At 37.3% G+C, this 20824-nt stretch overlaps 1 protein-coding gene across 1 annotated transcript in view; it reads left to right on the top strand.

The window, feature by feature from the left end:
- Window positions 1-534: 534 nt before the first annotated feature.
- The window catches only part of NKAIN2 (sodium/potassium transporting ATPase interacting 2), a 568299-nt gene continuing 548009 nt past the window's right edge, over window positions 535-20824 (top strand). Inside the window, exon 1 of the mRNA XM_055432988.2 lies at window positions 535-609. The gene's annotated coding sequence lies outside the window, so the exon portion shown is untranslated. The remainder of the gene's footprint in view (window positions 610-20824) is intronic.

Genomic DNA, 20824 nt, shown 5'->3' with positions numbered 1-20824 from the left:
GGAAAAAGAGATACCAAAGAGAGAAAGATGATTAGACGGGACAGAGATATGAAAACTGATTTGACGATGACCCTGGATAACTTGGGGAAAGGTTACATGTTATCAAGCATTGAATTGATCTTGCTAAAGGAGAATAAGAGTTCTCTTTTAGAAGGGCTGTAGTTGATACATCTATTTGGGCATTATTTTTTTTTAATGTCTAGAAACCATAACCATTCCCCCTGAAAACAGAAATGTGGGCTGCTATCTATTTTATCTAAAAAAAAAAAAAAAAAATGAAGACATTATCCCTAAGCAAGTTTGAGTTGTAACACTATAGTCCACAGTAAGCTATGGACTTTTTTCCAGTGAAGGGAAAAAAAATCAAACTAGAGATAAATGTACATCTCATCCTGTTTCTTAGAAAGAAGTGATATTTAATATTCCCCACTAATCTTAAGATTTGGTGTTCAAAAGTTCAAGTTCTATTTAAATCTTACTCAGCTGATTCAAAATTAATTATGTTATTTCTCTCTTGCTTTTCTACAGTATGCTGTCTGGCTAGTCCTCTGGGTTACGTGGAATGTGTTTGTTATCTGCTTCTATTTGGAGGCTGGGGACCTCTCAAAGGTAATTTGCCATCTGATTTGCCTGAGTCATCAGTTGTGTGTTAACAAGCCTCTTCCTAAGTAAGGCTGTCTCACCCTGCTTTTGTCACTTAGATGCACCTCAAATGAAGGTAAATTGAAAGCTGTCCTCATCTGTCTCTCTGCATTTCTACCATCAAAGAAATATCTGTGTGTCACAAAAATGCCCTTTATTATTTTAAGCAAAGCTAAAGTAAAATATTGTTTACTACAATGAGAAGAATGTGTACTTTTAAAACATTGACTCATGAGCGAGTTCTGAAGCAGGGTAGGAATTTTCTCAAAGGTAAGATCTTGAAGGTTTTATGAAATTAGTTAGTTTGCTTATTATTCTGCTGAAGACTTGCTAATTAGACCCAAATAGCAATGTAATAATTCAAGTAATTAATGAGTTTTAGTTGAATAAGACTGTTACCAGAGAGATATAATTTATCACATAAATGAATGAAATAGATATTTTGTTCTAAAACAGTCTTGGAAAGACTTAAAATACTTATATTTTCATCCAGGTTTCATTTTGTGCTGTACTTCTATGAGTGTGTGTATGTTTCTATATTTGCATGTGTGACTTGCTATTATTATATTTCTAACATAAATGCCTTTACTATTGAAATAATGCAGTTTGTACATCTCTAAAACCATCATCCTTCTTCTACTGAATGCAGTTAACAGCAAATAAGTCAAATAAGATAATCCATTCAAAACAGTAGCAAATCCTACTTGAGATACTTGAGAGAGTTGTAAACTTGTACATTTTCATAGTAATTTTAAAAGCGATTATAAAAATGTTCTTTTACCTCTCTATTCCTTAGAGCAGAAAGATGATGCAAAGATGTTGACACTTTTAAAACCCAGGGATGATAACCTGCTTTAAAAGGCTAAAAGAGCTGAAAGTGGCCAGGAACTTTGTTCACAGGGCTAGATAGTTTGATGCGTGGGGGGTGGGGTCATGGTAATTCACATTTCTAATCTAGCATACAGGCACTTCACAAAGCTCTCTGAGCATTTTCAAGCCTGTTTGTTTATTATTTAACTATGATCCTGAGTATAAATAATCTTGACTTTTCTTTTTTCCCTCCAAAGCACATGATGAAAGATGAGGGTGACGCTATCATATGAGACAGATCCCAGGCTTCTGGAACCTGTAGTTTTAGGATCGGGTTTAGGACAAGTTCTCACTGGGACCCTCTGCTGTATCTGCCCTGGTGGATGGCATTTCTGTGATTCTCACTAAGCATCATAGTCCACACTCCTGGCAGCAGGCGGTCCTTTCCTGAACATGTCGTGACCAATGAAAAGAAATTGTTCACGTGACTCTCAGAAGGACGCTTAATTTTCTGCTTAAAGCTCACATTTCTTTCATGCCAGAAAAGCATGCATGCTTCCCAGGACTTGAATTCCTTGCCCAGTTTATACACACTGCTGTAAAATGTAATTTCTTCAAAGAGATTCCTCACTAAAATAACTTTTAATGACATTTTCAATAAAATAATCACCTTAATCATTGGAAGACAGGTATTCAGGCGTATTGGCTAAGCAAGATGATCTCGCAGATTAGAGAGTTTGTTTAATATGAAAAAAGGAGAGGTTTGAGCCAGGCCGGCTACACAAATGTTCTGTAAATTTGCTTCCCACTCCACATGATGACTGTAGGCATTGGATAAATCTTGTGATCTCATGACCTTGGACGTGGGCATTGAAATTGCAGTGAGGGCACATCCTAAAAACAGTGTTCGAGAGAGTTGAAACCCAAGTTACTAAGAATTCTGCTAATGCACACAGGCAGGTAATGGCTATCCCTTGGCAGTGAAGCAGTTAATAATATTTCTTTTTCTTTTCATCTTATAAACCAAGGCTAGACTCTGCAGAGCACATGAAAATTTAATAATTTCCTTTTAACAAATAATCTAAAGGAAAACTATAAAGGGCACAGTTATATTGTTATCTGTACTGAGTTTTTCCTCCCTTTTCCTGCTCAAAGGGTTTGAGAAAGGTGTATTTATGCCATTTAATTCTTTAGCTTCTGCAACTGCCTCACATTCTTCAAGTAATAGAGTGCCAGAAGGAAGCAATGGTGATTGAAAAATGTACAGATATATGAAAGCTCAAAAATGGGACTCCTGAAACTGCTGATAATACTTAGGTTACAGAATATAAACCGCTTTATTCCCTCACCTCCCCCCAAAAATTGTTTGACCATGTGAATGGGTCAGTTTGTTTGAGGCTGAAGGACAAATATGGGAAATAAAATCAGGGAGGACATTCTGTGGTCTTTATGTATGTGAGAGTGTGTTTATCTCCATAAAGCACTTTGTAAAGGAGTTACTTCTTCATAATGAACATTGGCAAGAAATAATACAAAGTAGTACAATATTAAGGCAAACTTGAGTTACCCATTAGAGTTTATAATTTTGTGTTTTGTTATTCCAGTGTCTTTTCTACTTTTTCTGCTAGACTATCTGCCATGTACTTAGGAGAGAAACAGATATTAGTATCATTAATGAATACCTTCAGGAATGAAATGGCTTAATTATAACAATATGATACACACAGCTGAATGGGTTGATCTTCAGTTTTCTTTGTATCCTTAATTGTATAGACAATATTTTTCCCATCAAAAATTCTGTGTAAATCCAGCATCATTATTACAATATCAATTAATATATTTTCATTATTATCCCCATGAGATTTAAGCAAAAATAAAACTAATCAATCAGAGAAATTTCTTTTTAAAAATTCTATCTCAATGATATTAATAAAAACATTGTGAATGCCATATAAATCAGCACTTGAAATGGTAGGAACAAATAAACATATAGCTTACATAAAAACCATTTCCAAACATTTACACTGTATAATAACTATTTCCACACTATTTATATTAATGGTTTAGGTATTAGTGTTGTGACTAAATATTCTGAGGGCTTCCTTGGTGACTCAGATGGTAAAGCATCTGCCTGCAATGCAGGAGACCCAGGTTCGATCCCTGGGTCTGGAAGATCCCCTGGAAAAGGAAATGGCAACCCCCTCCAGTACTCTTGCCTGGGAAATCCCATGGATGGAGGAGCCTGGCAGGCTACCGTCCATGGGGTCACAAAGACTCAGACACAACTTAGAGACTAAACCACCATCAAATATTCTGAAACACCATACAGTTTGTTACTTCCTGGGATGATATTTTAATAGATGCTCTGTTAATGAGACAGAGATGGCATTAATTTTAAACCCAAAATGTTTGCTAACTTTGTAGGCAACTGCCTTTGAGCATTAAACGTGACCTGAACTGTTAGACTAATAGTTTGGTGAATTCCTCAGGTAGCTTACTCTGATTGTTTTATGGGAATATTCTGGTCAGTTGTGATTTTTCTTGATCACATATCAAATAGAAATGTAACTAATTCCAGTTGTTAACCAAATTGGGTTATTTTGAAAAGAGAAGAGACCTGTTATTCTGTAGTTAACTTCAAAGTGCCTTGTTAGAAGGAAAACACATAATATGTAATTCACTTACTAGCTTCATCACCTGGGAAAATGAAATTTATGAAATGATATTCAAATGTTATACTCAGGGAAACAATATTAGTGCTCTTCTGATACCTGCAAAGAAAACTGTATTCTATTGGATGTGTCACAATTATAAATTATTCTTAGGCTGAAATTATATCTTAACACTTTTTTTTTATGTGACTATCTTGAGATCTCAGTTTCTACTTTGGTCATTTATGGGCACCATCAGTGAAAGATAAACCCTTTATCTTTAGAAATAAAATAATTTACTTACAGATCATCAAACAGTAACCAAAGGATTATTTTACGCTTAAAACAATCCAATTTGTTTGTATTTAGCCCTTTGATAATATGGATGCAGGTATATATCTCATAAGTTTCATTATATTACCAGAAACTTATCTTGTTAGACATGACCAAAGTAATAAATTATACTTAATGAATTATTTTATTTAGCAGTGTCTAGTTGGAGAAGGAAATGGCAACCCACTCCAGTGTTCTTGCCTGGAGAATCCCAGGGACGGGGGAGCCTGGTGGGCTCCCGTCTAAGGGGTCACACAGAGTCGGACACGACTGAAGTGACTTAGCAGCAGCAGCAGCAGCAGCAGCAGCAGCAGTGTCTAGAAAGCTGTAATGTTTTAATAATTTTGATAGTTGCTCTTGCTATCTAGGTATAAATTTTCATTTTCATTTAAAAAGTTGGTATATAAAAAAGCTATGCAAAAATATGGCCTATTTAAGCTTTGAAGAATAAAATTGCACTCCTGCAAACAAAAGCTACAGGAAGAGAATAAAACCTGTCATATACTGTAGGCAATAGGGAACAAATCCTAAAAACCAGTTGCAAGTGCTGTGTGAAATGAAGCGCTATTGCATCAATCCCAGGTTTATTCCTTTTATTAAAAAATGAATTATTCATTTAAAGAGATATCTGATATCTGGATATTTTCTGCTAAATGAAATCAATGCTTGTATCAAGATTTGCTTTTATGATTTCATATGGGAAAAGGTGGTATGGAGAGTCTAATAATTATTTTTTAATTTGAATTAATGATATTCAAAAAGTAAAAATACCTGTTCAATTACTAATCAAACAAGAATACCTCTGATAATTGATTTAAGAATAAGTTTAATAAATATCAAGATGACAGTTAATTGGATTCATATTTTTATCTTGCTTTTCTTAAAATGCATACAGTCTAAGAAATCTTGAATTAACTATCACTAAATGAAATATAAAAAATGATTTCCCAAATCATCAAAATAGATTTTGCTTTTGGATGTAGGATAAATGTCCTACATGTTATCAAGGATTGCATATAATTTTCCCCCAAATAGAAATAAACTAGCTGCCTCTGTTCTCTTGTTTCCTATTATAATGCGTTGAATTAAACTGCTTATTTTCCTAGTTCTACAATTCTCTTTTGTTTGCTTACTCGTTCCACTTCCTTTTAAAGCCCTAAAGTAAGGAATAAGGTCTTTGGATCTTTTTACTTTCTGTTTACTTTCTTTCACTTGAAAATGCAATTTACTCTCATAATTTAAAGTATCATCTCTACACATATATCTGCCAGATCTATATCTTCAGTCCTGACCTTGTTGCTAAGTTAAGGTCCCACATCTTCAACTTTCTGCTTGTGTCATGTCAATTCCATTGTCACCTTAAATTCAACATGTCCCAAAGGATTTATGATCATCCCCAAAGAATCTGACTTCCTTAATTCACTTCTTACTCAGAGAAGAAAAGCAAAGCAAATTGATTTCCAAAATATGAATAAAAGAGGAAATGAATTGTTTTGTGTTGGGAGGGCTATAGCAATCTTTATAGACTGACCATGAGATGAAGCAAGAAGTGCATGTTTTTATTCTTCATGTAGTCTTTATATATGTGTGTGTATTGTAAACTTTGGACAATAACAAATCAAAAACAGTAGAGGGGTGCTGATGGAATGATACTTTGTATTGGTAACTGCCTCCAAAGAAATGAATTGACCTTTAGAAGATGCTATATACACTGGGGGCATTTGCTAATTCTGGTTGGGGGAGAAGTACTGAGTTCAGGCTTCAAACCCATAGAAGGCTGTTTCTGGACTGCGTATAAATCAGCACAGCTTTAAAGGAGAGGACCTCAAGCACACAATCAATGTTCTTCTTTTCTGAAAAAACAATCTTATTCTTTTCAGGCAATAAGAACTAAGATAATCCATTAGTAGCAAACATTCAATAACAAATTCTTACGTGATGATGTTCTTATTTGTTCATGGAACACGCTTTGCATTTACAGATTAGATTACCTTTAAGCAAAGCACAGAGAAGTTCCCCGGTTTCTGACTTCCTTTTAAGCAGGGATCCCCGTGTAGATTGTGATGTGTGTGCATATGAGGATTTATTACTTAACACTGACTCTACCCAAGGTATCAAGTGAAGCAAAAAACTGGATTACCAAGAGCTCTGGTGATAATTTATACTTAACTTCATTTTCAATACCCAAATCATATATATTCATTTGTACGGCAAAATTCTTTCTAGAATCTCCCCGTATCTTTGTCCATGGTTGAGATGACTAGACCATGAAAGGTCCTATATCTGATACTACTTTATATGCATGTTTATTTTAAAATTATAATTGAATTTCTAGAAGATGAGGAGCCTTATTCCTAGGATATTGAAAATCTTATATGCTTCATGAGGCTCTCACTGAGAGCTACAAAAATATCTGAGAATTCCCACTTGGATTTCTACCTTCTTTACTCTTGTGGTTAAAACAATGTAAACCATTTCACAATTCTAACATTTTTTCTAATATCTGAGTTGCTTTCTGTTTCTTTGCAAGAACTATATGGTTTTGATGGCTCCAGGAAGTTAACTGTTCTCATTTGTATTTCCTTCCCTTCGATGTCATTCCTCTTCGAAGCAAGAAGGATATCCCTGATTCACTAGGTGAAGTTTCCAAAAGCTAAGTATGAAAAATAAAAGCACAGAGATTAATATTTCAAGACAGTATCCTGCTGGAAATAAAGGAAAGCAGATACAAACGTGGTTTAAGCAAGTGCCACTCTGTTTATCTCAAAGCATAATCAGAGATCATTCTAGAACATCAATTTTTATTCTATGCCAAATTAAAGCAACTCTGCTTTATATAGATTTATTTTTCACAGAGCCATGTAAAATATAAAAGAACATGCTTCCATTAAGAGTTCTAAGGCTTTACATTTAGAAATATTTAAAGTTTAAAAAAAAAACAATGAAAACAACTCTATTTTTTTAAAATCCTGGAATAACTTGTCTAGATTAGAATGACCTCATATTAAGTGGGCTCTTAGATTCTAAAGTAGTGACAGAATTGATTTGAGAATTATGTCCAGTTCAGCATGGGCCACATCAGCCCCTCATGTGTTCTCAGTCTGTGATAACCTTATCAAAGTCCCCTGATTCACTGTAAACCATCATCCTAACATAACCCTTGGAACACATTTGGCAACTAAATTGGGATTGACCGTTGCCAAATTAGCTTTGGAGGGCAGAATGTCAATCTTTTTGTCTGTGAATTCACTCAGGGACAATGGATGCTTTGATGAACTGTGGGAAATTATATAAAAACACAACTCAAAGAATATTAAATAGTGAAATAAATCAATTTTTTCTGCTTCTAGCATCCAAGGTTATTTGGCCAGAAACAGCAATAAGTGACTATTTTCCATGCCTTTCATATGGTAACAAATCTCCTCAATGCTGTCCTGTAGTTACAATTTACATGGAAAAGGCTGTTGAAGTTTTGGCTTGTAGTTCAGTTCACTACAGGTAAACAGCAAGCAATGTTTGGTAAACACTGTTATTAAATGTAAAGCAATATGAAGAAAGCAAGACTATTTAATAAATCTTTGTACTGTTTGAGAACTGCGTGAAGATATTTTGAAACACTGAATTTGCTTTTCATTCCAACATAGCACTCGAAGTGGTACTCCCCCTCTGACTCTTTATAGATTTGTTTTCCACACTTAAAAAAGCAAAATGTGTATACAGCCTGATGCATCCAGAAAAACAGCTTAAAAGGGTAAAAAGAGGAGGATGACTCACTAATAAACAGCCATTTATAGAATTATAATTAGATTTTTTCCCTTCATTAGCACATGTAACCTGCTAGAGGAATGCATCTAATGGTAATTGGAGGACTCTAGGGTTTTCACACTCATAGGTAGTATAATATATAAAATTGAAGTAATTAAGAGGTATTTCAAAAAATGTCATATATTTCATGGTGCAAAAACTAGGCATTTTGTAGTGAAGTAGCTGCTGATACCGTAGAGACACTCTGTCCCTTTTCCACCCTGCCAGAAAAACCTCTAGTGACAGGTCCTCAAATCTTTTATTTGATGAATCACAAGTGAGAATGAGTTTGGTGCTCTCAATTAGTCCCAAGAGGGGAACCAATATCTCACAATTTGGCACACTCTGCAATTGCTCTTGAAGAGAGCTGCAGCTAGCAGGGTGCTCCAAGGGGCTGCGACCCTCCTGGGGGTGGGCCCAGTACCACAGATCCATCAGGCAGCCTGCAGATTGGATGGACTCGAGCTGTTGCACTGGATTTTATGAGCACTGAAATTAATCCATTAAGCATTTTGTATATCCAGACCCCCTTCTACTCACTTTTTAAAGCGTTTGTATTGTATGTTAACTGTGGCGTCATAGTGTGAGGCCTAATGAGTCCAATTCTTCTTGTACTCTTGCTTCCTGTTTCCTTCTTCTCAATAGAAAAAAAGCCGAGTTTATTATTACCAAATAGCCAAATAATTAGGATTGCTGGGTCTTTTTTTCCTCCTAAGTTATTCTTCAGAAAATGTAAAGCCAGAAGCACAGTTTTGAAAGCAAAAATAGCAGAATATTATCTAATGAATGGGAATGAATACTGTAAAAACCATAAGGAATTAATGGCTTATGAAATAATGATGAGAGCATTTCACTGCAGTCTCCTAACCTTGGAAAGATGGGCCCTCAGTCTATGACTAATTCCATCATTTATTAAGAATGCAAGTTGTAACAGTATTATGGGTTTCTTTTAGAAAAGTGAGAAAGGAAAAAATTAAACGTCATAAATGTGATATATCAGAGTTATAACACTTTCTGAGTTTAGATCTCTTTCCTGGTTGTAAGCATTTTATTTTCTAAACAATTCCATCCTTTTGAGTATTGCATAAGATCAAATCTCTCTACAGGAGCGAAAGTGTCATGATCCCATTTGGCAAACATTATCAAATAGTCAAGTGAATATAAAAATGAAGCACAAACTCTAGTATTTTCCCTGATAACTATGGAATTACTAAATCTGAAGACATATAAAGATTGAAAAAGGAGGAGAAGAGGATAATTGCATATGTAACAAAGGAGAAACTGAAATTTGTTGGTACTAACAAAGTAATGTAAATGATTATATAGAGCATAATTAATGAAAGAAATTTGGCTTCAGTATTTCATATTTTCACAGAGTATTTTGTGATCTACATTTTTATTTGACCATTTCAGAATCAATTTCAAGTTATGTTCTCCTAGAATGTATTGGAAGCAAAACAACACGAAAAGACAAGACTTGGAGTCGCATATGCAGGCAGGCAGTCTGTGACATCTCTCACCTAGCAAATCTCCAGGGCCTGTTGAATCTGCGTTTATTTTTCCTGCAGCTGTCCACTCAAAAGAGAGTTGCCCTTCCAAGAGAGAGAAAAACCAGTCTTTCAGACTCACTAGAATTGCTGTCCTCAGGATTTTTAATGATTTTTTGTTTTTCTTAATTGCTAAATTGCTTAAAAGAGAGGAAACTCAAGTTTACTTCAAGCTGAAATGAGGAAAACACTTACATGTTTCAGAAAATATTTTAAAAATATGCTAATATGAATAAAACCAAATCCTCATATGTTGTGATTTTGCATTATTTTTTTCTGTATTTTCAGAGTAAAACCTCAATTTATGTTTCAAACTTACACACATCTAAATCACTGGCAAATATTACTCTTTACCATTATTCTACTTTTATCCAACCTTTATTTTAATTTCTATATCTTATTAATATACTCCCCTTAAAATTAAATGATAAATTTTTATTAAAATATGTGAGCATCACAGGTTGATTTTTCTACTTGAACTTGAAACACTATAAATATAAAATAACTCATTTTTCTCAGCTTTCTGAAAATGTATGAGGTTGGGACATTATTTTAAGCACAAGGAGACTTTGAACAAGCTAAGAATTATGTGATCTAATTTCTATTTATGAAATATCACCATGGCTGTTGCAAAAATACTCTGTAGGGGCATAAGAGTGGCAAAATGGAAATCAGTTTGGATACTTTTACATGTAAGTTGTAGATACTTTTGGATTGGATCAGCAAGATAGCAGTGGTGATAGTGGACATGTGTATGTGTATTCCATTTAAGATGAAATCTAGTTCTGTTCTTGATATGATATGAGGTTAGGATAACAGGATTTTCTAAAGCTCCTTTGCAGGGTGTAGGAAGAGAATGATCAGGATTGGCTTTCAGGCTTGTAGTCTGAGCCATTTGGAGATTTTGGTATTTCATTTATTGAGCTGGGAGCAGACAGAGGACAGATACGAAAGGAGGAAGAATATGTGCAGAACCAGTTACTGTGTTTTGTCCAAATTATATCAGAACTTCCCATAGACATACTAAGTAAATAGTAAAATGTGAGTCTTGTACTCAAAAGAGGTACTGAATCATAGACTTAAATTTGAGTCATCAGTATATAAGTGAACTTTAAAGGCACATGAAAGAATGAAATCTCTATATTTTTTTAAATTTTTATTGGAGGCTAATTATTTTACAATATTATATTGGTTGGTTTTGCCATACATTGAAATGAATCCGCCCCGGGTGTACATGAGTTCCCCCTCCCACCTCCCTCCTCCCCTTATCCTCCCTCTGGGTCATCCCCACATACCAGCCCCGAGCATCCTATAACATGCATCGACCCTGAACTGGCTATTCGTTTCACATATGATAATATACACGTTTCAATGCCATTCTCCCAAACCATCCCACCCTCACCCTCTCCCACAGAGTCCCAAAGACTGTTCTATACATCTGTGTCTCTTTTGCTGTCTCGTATACAGGGTTATCATTTGCATCTTTCTAAATTCCACATATATGCGTTAGTATATTGTATTGGTGTTTTTCTTTCTGGCTTACTTCACTCTGTATAATAGGTTCTAGTTTCATCCACCTCATTAGAACTGGTTCAAATGCATTATTTTTAATGGCTGAGTAATACTCCATTGTGTATATGTACCAAAGCTTTTTTATCCATTCGTCTGCAGATGGACATCTAATAATAGCCCATGAAGCAACTGATAAAGGATTAATCTCCAAAATATACAAGCAGCTCCTGCAGCTCAATTCCAGAAAAATAAATGACCCAATCAAAAAATGGGCCAAAGAACTAAACAGACATTTCTCCAAAGACATAAAGATGGCTAACAAACACATGAAAAAATGCTCAACATCCCTCATAATCAGAGCAATGCAAATCAAAACCACAATGAGATACCATTTCACACCAGTCAGAATGGCTGCTATCCAAAAGTCTGCTGCTGCTGCTGCTAAGTCGTTTCAGTCGTGTCCGACTCTGTGCGACCCCATAGACAGCAGCCCACCAGGCTCCCCCGTCCCTGGGATTCTCCAGGCAGGATGCAATAAATTCTGGAGAGGGTGTGGAGAGAAGGGAACCTTCTTACACTGTTGGTGGGAATGCAAACTAGTACAGCCACTATGGAGAACAGTGTGGAGATTCCTCAAAAAACTGGAACTAGAACTGCCATATGATCCAGCAATCGCACTCCTGGGCATACACACCGAGGAAACCAGAATTGAAAGAGACACATGTACTCCAATGTTCGTTGCAACACTGTTTATAATAGCCAGGACATGGAAGCAACCTAGATGTCCACCTGCAGAGGAATGCATAAGAAAGCTTTGGTACATATGAAATCTCTTTAAAAAGACATACAGAAAAGAAGAGAGCTAAACACTTAAAGACTGTTCTTTGGGGCTTTAAACTTCATAGCTCCAGCAGAGGAGGATCCAGAAAAAGAGACCAAGGAGAAATGAACTGTGAATTAAGAAGAAATTCAAGAAATTTTAGTGTCATAGAGGTTAGGTTAAAAAAAACACCAAGATGGAGGAAAGATAAATTGTGATAAGAATGAGGATTGAAAACTGAATATGAAATATGGCAAAATGGAAGCTACTCGACTTTGCATACAGTGATTTTGGTGGACAAATAGTAAAGAAAGCTTTATTAAATGATGTGAGGGGAGGAATCAAAGATAGTAAAGCAACTACTTCAAGGACTGTTGCTATGAGAAGCAGAGAAACAGAGCTACAGCAAAAGAAACAGGGTAGTCTAGGGGTTTGTTTGTGTTTATGTTTTGTTGAGTGCAGATATTGGAGAGTATTTGTATGCCAATGGAAACAGTCTACTGAGAGGGAGAAACTCGTTGGTGTAAGAGCTATTATAAGTTCTTCAGCAGCTGCGAGCAGACAGGATCCAGTGCTGAAGTGAAGGGTTTGACCTTAGATAGGAACAGGGACAATGCATCCACTGCAAGGAGAAAATGTTAGCTGACGGGTATAGATGCGGGCAATCTGGTAGATTTAGGGGTGATACAGTAAATTCTCTTTTAATTGCTTCAGTATGCTTCAGTAAAATAAGAGGCATGGGTCATCAGTTTGAGTAGTAAAGGGGTAAGGAGTCAAGTTTTTAGAAAAAAGGGGGAAATGTATTGAATGGAGTGACCCAGGAAAATGGACATACCATTGATTTTCTAATAATAGTGATACAGATATGCTGAGGCATCGGCATGGGTGAAAAGGGTTACTGATGACCTACAGAACTTACAGATGCCTGCTAGTTAAGGTTTAGCAGCAGTGCTGTAAGCCAACACCCATCCGCCTGTAACCGTTACTGATTTAACACTGTGCTCTTTTGCACCAATTAAACAAATGAGACTCAGAGAACTGACTACTTACTGAATAAGCTTTTTTAGCATCAATTTTCTGTGTTCATTCTTTGCATCCGAGATTTTAAGTCATGTTTGTTTCTAAACAAGTTAATAGTAATTAAACAGCAAATTTAAAGTGTCCTGACATAGATGCAAATTAGAAATTGGGATAAAATGTTATGTGCAAAAATGCATTATATATATGTATATACATACACATATATATGGAAAAATATATATATGGAAATATATATGGGAAATACATATAGATAAAATATATATATAGGGAAAATATCTGATAACAACCTAAATATCCAACACTAAGAGAATATTTTAATGTTATAAATTACTTATATGTAGCTTATTTTACCAGAGAAGGCAATGGCACCCCACTCCAGTACTCTTGCCTGGAAAATCCTATGGACGGAGGAGCCTGGAAGGCTGCAGTCCATGGGGTCACTGAGGGTCGGACACAACTGAGCGACTTCACTTTCACTTTTCACTTTCCTGCATTGGAGAAGGAAATGGCAACCCACTCCAGTGTTCTTGCCTGGAGAATCCCAGGGACGGCGGAGTCTGATGGGCTGCCATCTGTGGAGTCGCAGAGTCGGACACAACTGAAGTGACTTAGCAGCAGCAGCAGCTTATTTTACAGTCTTCTCAAAATCAGAGAAATAATAATTCTAAAGCTATAATAATGAAGATATTCTGTAGGAAACCATTTAATGCATGATGTGCAAGGCATCCTCTGAAAAGACTTCTGCTGGGTCCTTCCTGCTTCTGTGTGCCATACAGCCTCTTCTCCAGCCTGATCCCTTCTCCTGTTTCTCAACCCTCGAGGCATATTTTTGTCTCAGTATCTTATTCCATTGTATTTCTCTGCCCAAAGCCTTGTTCCGAAGACTTTCTCATGGCCCACAGCTCCTTCTCTTCACATGCCTAAAATGACTCCTCCATTTCTCACATGGGTTCCCTGCCCTCTAGTCATAGCACTTGCCATGCATGCTAAGTTGCTTCGGTTGTGTCCAAGTCTTTGTGGCCCTATGGACTATAGCGCACCAGTTTTCTCTGTCCATGAGATTCTCCAGGCAAGAATACTGAAGTGGGTTGCCATGCCCTTCTCCGGGGGATCTTCCTGACCCAGGGATCAAACCCACATCTCCTGTGGCTCCTGCATTGCAGGCAGATTTTTATCACTGAGCCACTTGGGAAGCCCACCACTTATCATAGCCTGGCATTATTTCTTACATTTGTTGACTAGTGTAATGTCTAAATCTCCTGTGACACCGGAGTATTCTAAGCACTGAGAATAGTGCCTGCAGGTACTCCCTATATATTTGTTACATAAACAGGTTAACACATGAATTAATTCTATGGTTTAATTAAGTGAATAGTTCATTAGCATGAACTAGTGAGGCAGTAGCATTCTAATAAACTATGTAGAGATCTACTTTGGAATCTACTTTTGCTCATATAGAAAGATTTCTGTTAGGCATCAGTAAATATCAATAACCTCAGATATGCAGATGACACAACTCTTATGGCAGAGAGTGAAGAGGAACTAAAAAGCCTCTTGATGAAAGTGAAAGAGGAGAGTGAAAAGGTTGGCTTGAAGCTCAACATTCAGAAAACAAAGATCATGGCATCTGGTCCCAATACTTCATGGGAAATAGATGGGGACACAGTGTCAGACTTTATTTTTGGGGGCTCCAAAATCACTGCGGATGCTGATTGCAGCCATGAAATTAAAAGACGTTTACTCCTTGGAAGGAAAGTTAGGACCAACCTAGATAGCATATTAAAAACCAGAGACATTATTTTGCCAACAAAGGTCCGTCTAGTCAAGGCTATGGTTTTTCCAGTGGTCATGTATGGATGCGAGAGTTGGACTGTGAAGAAAGCTGATCGCCGAAGAATTGATGCTTTTGAACTGTGGTGCTGGAGAAGACTCTTGAGAGTCCCTTGGACTGCAAAGAGATCCAACCAGTCCATTCTAAAGGAGATCAATCCTGGGTGTTCATTGGAAGGACTAATGCCAAAGCTGAAACTCCAATACTTTGGCCACCTCATGTGACGAGTTGACTCACTGGAAAAGACTCTGATCCTGGGAGGGATTGGGGGCGGGAGGAGAAGGGGACGACAGAGAATGAGATGGCTGGATGGCATCCCCGACTCGATGGACATGAGTTTGAGTGAACTCCAGGAGTTGGTGATGGACAGGGAGGCCTGGCTTGCTGTGATTCATGGGGTCACAAAGAGTCGGACACGACTGAGCGACTGAACTGAACTGAACTAACCAAAAAGTATCTGCACAGACTCTACTACATAGAAGAGGAAGAATCAAGTCAGAAAAAATATTGAGGGAGAAAAGATGAAAACTTGTAAAGTTGCTCCTCATTCATACAGAGTAATGATATGCTCTTTTAGCTTATATCAGTCCATGAGAAGATGTGGTTGATAACCATCATCTTCTCTAGGAAGTGAAAAAGATATAGAATTTAGAAAGAAGAAGACATTTTCTAAATGAAGAAGGAGAGAAATTTCTGGTCAAAGTAAACACCTCGTTTCACAGAGTATGACTCACAGACCTCCATCAAGAACCTGATGACTCAAAAACTCTAACCTATGACTGACTTGCATTTTTATCTAGAGCTTAATCACTAGGTTAAGCCTTTGCTTTCAGTTCAGATACAGACCCCTGAAGGACATAATATCTGAGGCTGCCTGTGCATAACTTATACTGCAGTATGAATGTAGAGTGTAAGAGAAGATTCTGATTGTAGGTAACAGAGAAGGGCATAGGGACAAACATTTTTGTGATTTGAAGTGTTTATATAGGGAGGAACCTATAGAGGAGCTGAGATTTCAGGGACCCCTAGTTGGAGATATGCTACTTAAAAGAAAAACGTTACAAATTCACAACTCTGACTAAAATTGGCCTTGCAAAATCACAAATCAGATGCCATATCCACTTCCATTTAGCCACATGCACACATGCAGAGCCATACAAAACGGTTTCTGTTTATCCAAGTGTGATTAAATGCGATTTGTAAAATGGTTTCTCATTACAGATTACTGTAATACACTTGAGTCAACAACTTTTACAGTAAAGAACATAAGTTGTTGTTGAACCATTGTTTATCTTCTGGTTTGAATAATGCAAAATATTTTTATATTTAAAAACTGGGGGGGTGGGCAAATACTAAGCTCATAGCATGAAATGTATTAGTACATTTAAATATTAAATATCTTTTCACAAGAATTAGCCCTGAATGTATGCACTATGTATTTTCTCAAAACATATTTAATTTGCTCCATATTTTCAAATTTAAGTTTTCTCTCTTTATTAAATCAGAGACCATGACAGGTATAAATGTTCTTAAGTCAGTGCCTTTGTTTACATTTACACATTTAAAACCCTTCCTCCAAACCAACTCCAACCTTTCCAAGGTAATACCAGGCAAATAATGAGATGCTTCTTAGAACCATGCTCTTTTTAATTTTAAATTATTTTTCTAATATTGTTAAGTGTAATTTATCTTACTTTGATTTTTAGTCTTTCATGGGAAAATGACATAAAAATCTATGCTATTAATGATGTTTGTTTTTATCTAGAGGTGTTCTAATTTGTAAAGGAAGACATGTTGCCCTTAAAATGGATCTCTTGGTTAAATTTGACCATGCTTCCCTACAAATTAACTTCTTGATCGACAAATTGTTCTCTGTGAAGGAACTTGGGTATTGTCAGCACTGTTGATGGATGTTTGCTAAACAGCATTATAATATGTCATTCATTTAATATGGGTTTTGGATTACAAATGAGCTTTCCTGATCTATGTAGCCAGCAAAATGGTGTTTTAGCAAGAAATTTAATGTCAAGTCTTACAGATGGAAGAAATATAGTATCACTGAAAACAGATTTCATTCAATGTCAGTTCAGTCTTTGAAATTAGATACTTTGAAACAATATTTCAAAAATCTTCAGATCTTGCCATTTATCAATATTCTATCATTGAAATCCTTCCTCTCTTCTTTCTCTCCTTCCTGTTTTTCAACAAATATTTGTGAGCATCAATCATGTGCCCTAGACCCAAGGGTGAGGGCAGTGGGCAAGTGAGACCCAGGTCATCTGTTCATATTTTCTAAAGTCTAGCTGAGAAGATGGGTAATTAAAATGTAATTGTAATGGTATATGATGAGTATAATGATGAGCATGCACAGGATAGAAATGACTTCAGGACCTCACTGAAGTTCAGGGAAAGACTCATATCTCTTTCCACAAGGCTCCAGTCTCTTTTCTTTTATGTATCTGGGGTCTCAGTGCCGTTTGGAATCTCAAGAGAGAAGAACTAGGCTTAACTGAACCCTGCCACACATGTCAACTACTCAGGGATCTGAATGATCTGAATCCCAGGGGCAAATGAAATTTTTAATTCTTTTGGACACCACCAATCACTGTAAGTTATACTCTCTAAAGGCACCCAGCCACACTGGCCAGGCACGTCAGGATCATTTTTTAGTTCATAACTGAAGCTGCTTGCACCAGCACAAACATCTTCCTCAACGTTGGAGATGTAAATAGTGAGGCAGCTGTGCAGCCCAGGGGATTGGAGTTCTACTTAGTTAAAAACGAGGCCATCATGCTTGTCCAACCAGGAGTGGGGAGGTAAGGCCACCTCATAGGACTGAGAGGGCTTAGAAAATCCTTCCCTGGAAAATGTGAAACCCTGAGTGAACCTGGCTACAGATGAGTCAACTCTGACTTTTCACAAGCTGCAGAGCAGGAATGCTTTACCTGATCTAGAAGGGTTACACCCCCACCCCCATCAAGGTCAATTCTGGGATGTAATGGGAAAGCTGAAGCCTCTGATGTAGCTCCCAACATTATGCTGGAGTAGACACGCAGATTCTACAGGGAAAGCAGTGTCTCCGTTGTGAAACTTAGTTGCTCATTCGTGTCCGACTCTTTGCGACCTCATGGACTGTGTCTCATGAGGCTCCTCTGTCCATGGAATTCTCAAGGCAAGGATCCTGGAGTGGTTTGCCATTTCCATCTCCAGGGTATCCTCTTAACACAGGGATTGAACCCAGGTCTCCTGCATTGCAGGCAGATTCTTAACCATCTGAGCCACTGGGGAAGTTGCACCTGGTAGAAATTCCCAATGCTCCAATAGGCCTAAAACCTAAACAATATAGCATTTATCAAACATCTTTTTTTTTTTTTTTTTTTGCTAGTGGAGGTTGAACTCAGAAGGTATAGATCTCTTTACCTTTGACACTCAGATCATCTTCCCTTCCCCTTCCTATTTCTCCCTTTTTCACTCTGCGTTCTCTCTTTCCAGCTTATGTCAATGGCTCTGTGCCCTTCACTGGTCACTGGGCATTGACTGGACTCACACCAGTCTTCCCTGCCAGGTCTCCTGTCATTGTATCTCTGGGATCTAGGAATAGGACCTTGGCATATTATTGCTCTTCTCTGAACCTCAAGAGAGCTGACCCTTTCAGGCTCCATGTTATCTGTCTTCTCTCTAAGTTTAGCCAATGGTACTCTTAAGATGAGGGCTTCCCTGGTGGCTCAGTGGTAAAGTATCTGCCTGCCAATGCAGGAGATGTGGGTTCAAATCCTGGTCAGGAAGGTCCCCTGAAGAAGGAAAGGAAAACCAACTCCAGTATTCTTGTCTGGAAACTCTCAAGGACAGAGGAGCCAGGTGGGCTGCAGTCCATGGGGTTGTAAAAGAGTCGGATATGACTTAGTAATTAAACAGCACTCTTAAGATTGCAGAAAATAGGCAAAAAGAAATAAGAATCCAGGTATTTATTTTCCTCTTCCTAAGTGCCAGAGATCCCAGCCATGACCACATCTCCTCCATGTCCTACTGATTGTATTTGCTGCAGATCTAGATTCTAACAAGGGCCCCCAGTCAGGACTCCATCAGTACTGCCTGTCTTCTCTATCTCCACCCTAAGATTGGGGGTAGTTTGCTGCTGCTGAGGCTAGTTTTGCTTTTCTTCAATATTCGCCATTCAACTTCTTTCTGTCATCATGTATGTGATCAATTCCCTGCTTCATAAATTCAGTTTCCAAAAATCTTAAAGTCCTTTCTTGTTTTATGATTGAACTCTAACTTATACGGGTTTTATATGCAGTAAAGATTATGTCACAGCAGTTCAAAGTAGGGAAAAGGCAGGATATTTCTTGTAGCCTTGGGAGAAATCTAGGAGTATAGAAGCTTAGCTCTGATTGTAGAATCAGTACTGTACTTGATTATGATTTCTATCATGAGAAAAACTTCTAAGAGAAGAAAGCATATCAGATGTCTTTTTGAAAATGTCATCAAGTGTTAGAGCTACAATGTCATTTGCACATCAACAAAGACATTATGAAAGGAACTGGCTTATCTTTGTAAAATATTGTTGTTGCCCCATTATCTTGTAAAATCCGAATGTCCCCTATTACACTAATTTTTCTGTTAGCCTGACTTTTTCAGTTTTAAAGAAAAAACCCAAAAATTCAAGGAGAAAAATGCCCCAGTTTCCACTAAGCTTACCAAGAGGAAGAGTGGAGGATGAGTTACTGGAGAGGAGAGAAAATTTTGATCTTCAATTTATATGTATTTGAAACTCTTTAAAATAGATTTTTACTACTTGCAATGACTACTTTTCTAACAAAATTTGTAAGAAAGAAACTCTGAGAAATCTGCGGCATTGTTGGGAGATTAATATAAGGATGAACAGAAACCAGCTGCAGCTACTACGGCTTCCTGTGTCCCAGAGGTTCAGTGATGCAGCAGATACATAGCTTCGTCTCCTTTGTGAGGACCTTCCTACTCTTTGCTCAGGGTTTCCCTGTGGTTCAGTGGTAAAGAACCTGCCTGCCAATGCAGGAGATGCAGATTTGATCCCTGGGTCTAGAAGATCCCTGGAGAAGGAAATGGCAACCCACTCCAGTATTATTGTTTGGGAAATCACATGGACAGAGGAGCCTAGTGGGCTACAGTCCATAGGGTTGCAAGAGTTGGACACGACTTAGTGACTAAACCACCACCACCATCCAACATATTTACAGCTATAATATGAGAGCACTTTCAACCAGATGATGATATGTTCCCCAGGGTCTATATTTCCTGCCCCCCTTCCTTACATATACATGTGACTGTATAAATAGTTTACACCAACGGAATACAAGCAGAAATAATGTGTGTTATTTCATGGAAGTGAACTTTTTTTTTTAAGAATCAATTATTCTGAAACATGGTACTCAAAACTGGTGCACTGGGACAACCCTGAGGGATGGGATGGGGAGGGAGGTGGGAGAAGGGTTCAGGATGGGGCCACATGTACACCCATGGCTGATTCATGTCAATGTATGGCAAAACCACTACAGTGCTGTAAAGTAATTAGCCTCCAATTAAAATAAATTAATTTTAAAAAAGAAAGAAATATGCTATCTACCTCCTTTCTTCTACTGTCTGGAGTGTGGACAAAATAATGAGCTCTTTGCGAGAATAGTGAAGCTCCAAGCTAGTATCCTGGTTCTTTGAGTCACTATATGGGAGAGTGGTGAATTAAGTATCATTGGGTTTCAAAGACCCTATCAAGAGGTCTGTGAACTAAAAATTATTTTCACAATAACACTGAAGAAAATATAAGTGATGTTAGTGTGACTTTTTGATATTGTATAAT

The sequence above is a fragment of the Moschus berezovskii genome, chromosome 10, assembly GCF_049115385.1.
Source record: "Moschus berezovskii isolate FMDL1 chromosome 10, NW_MosBer_1.0, whole genome shotgun sequence".
Lineage (NCBI taxonomy): Eukaryota > Metazoa > Chordata > Mammalia > Artiodactyla > Moschidae > Moschus > Moschus berezovskii.
The sequence above is the reverse complement of the archived record's forward strand: the minus strand, read 5'-3'. Positions and strand labels throughout refer to the sequence as shown.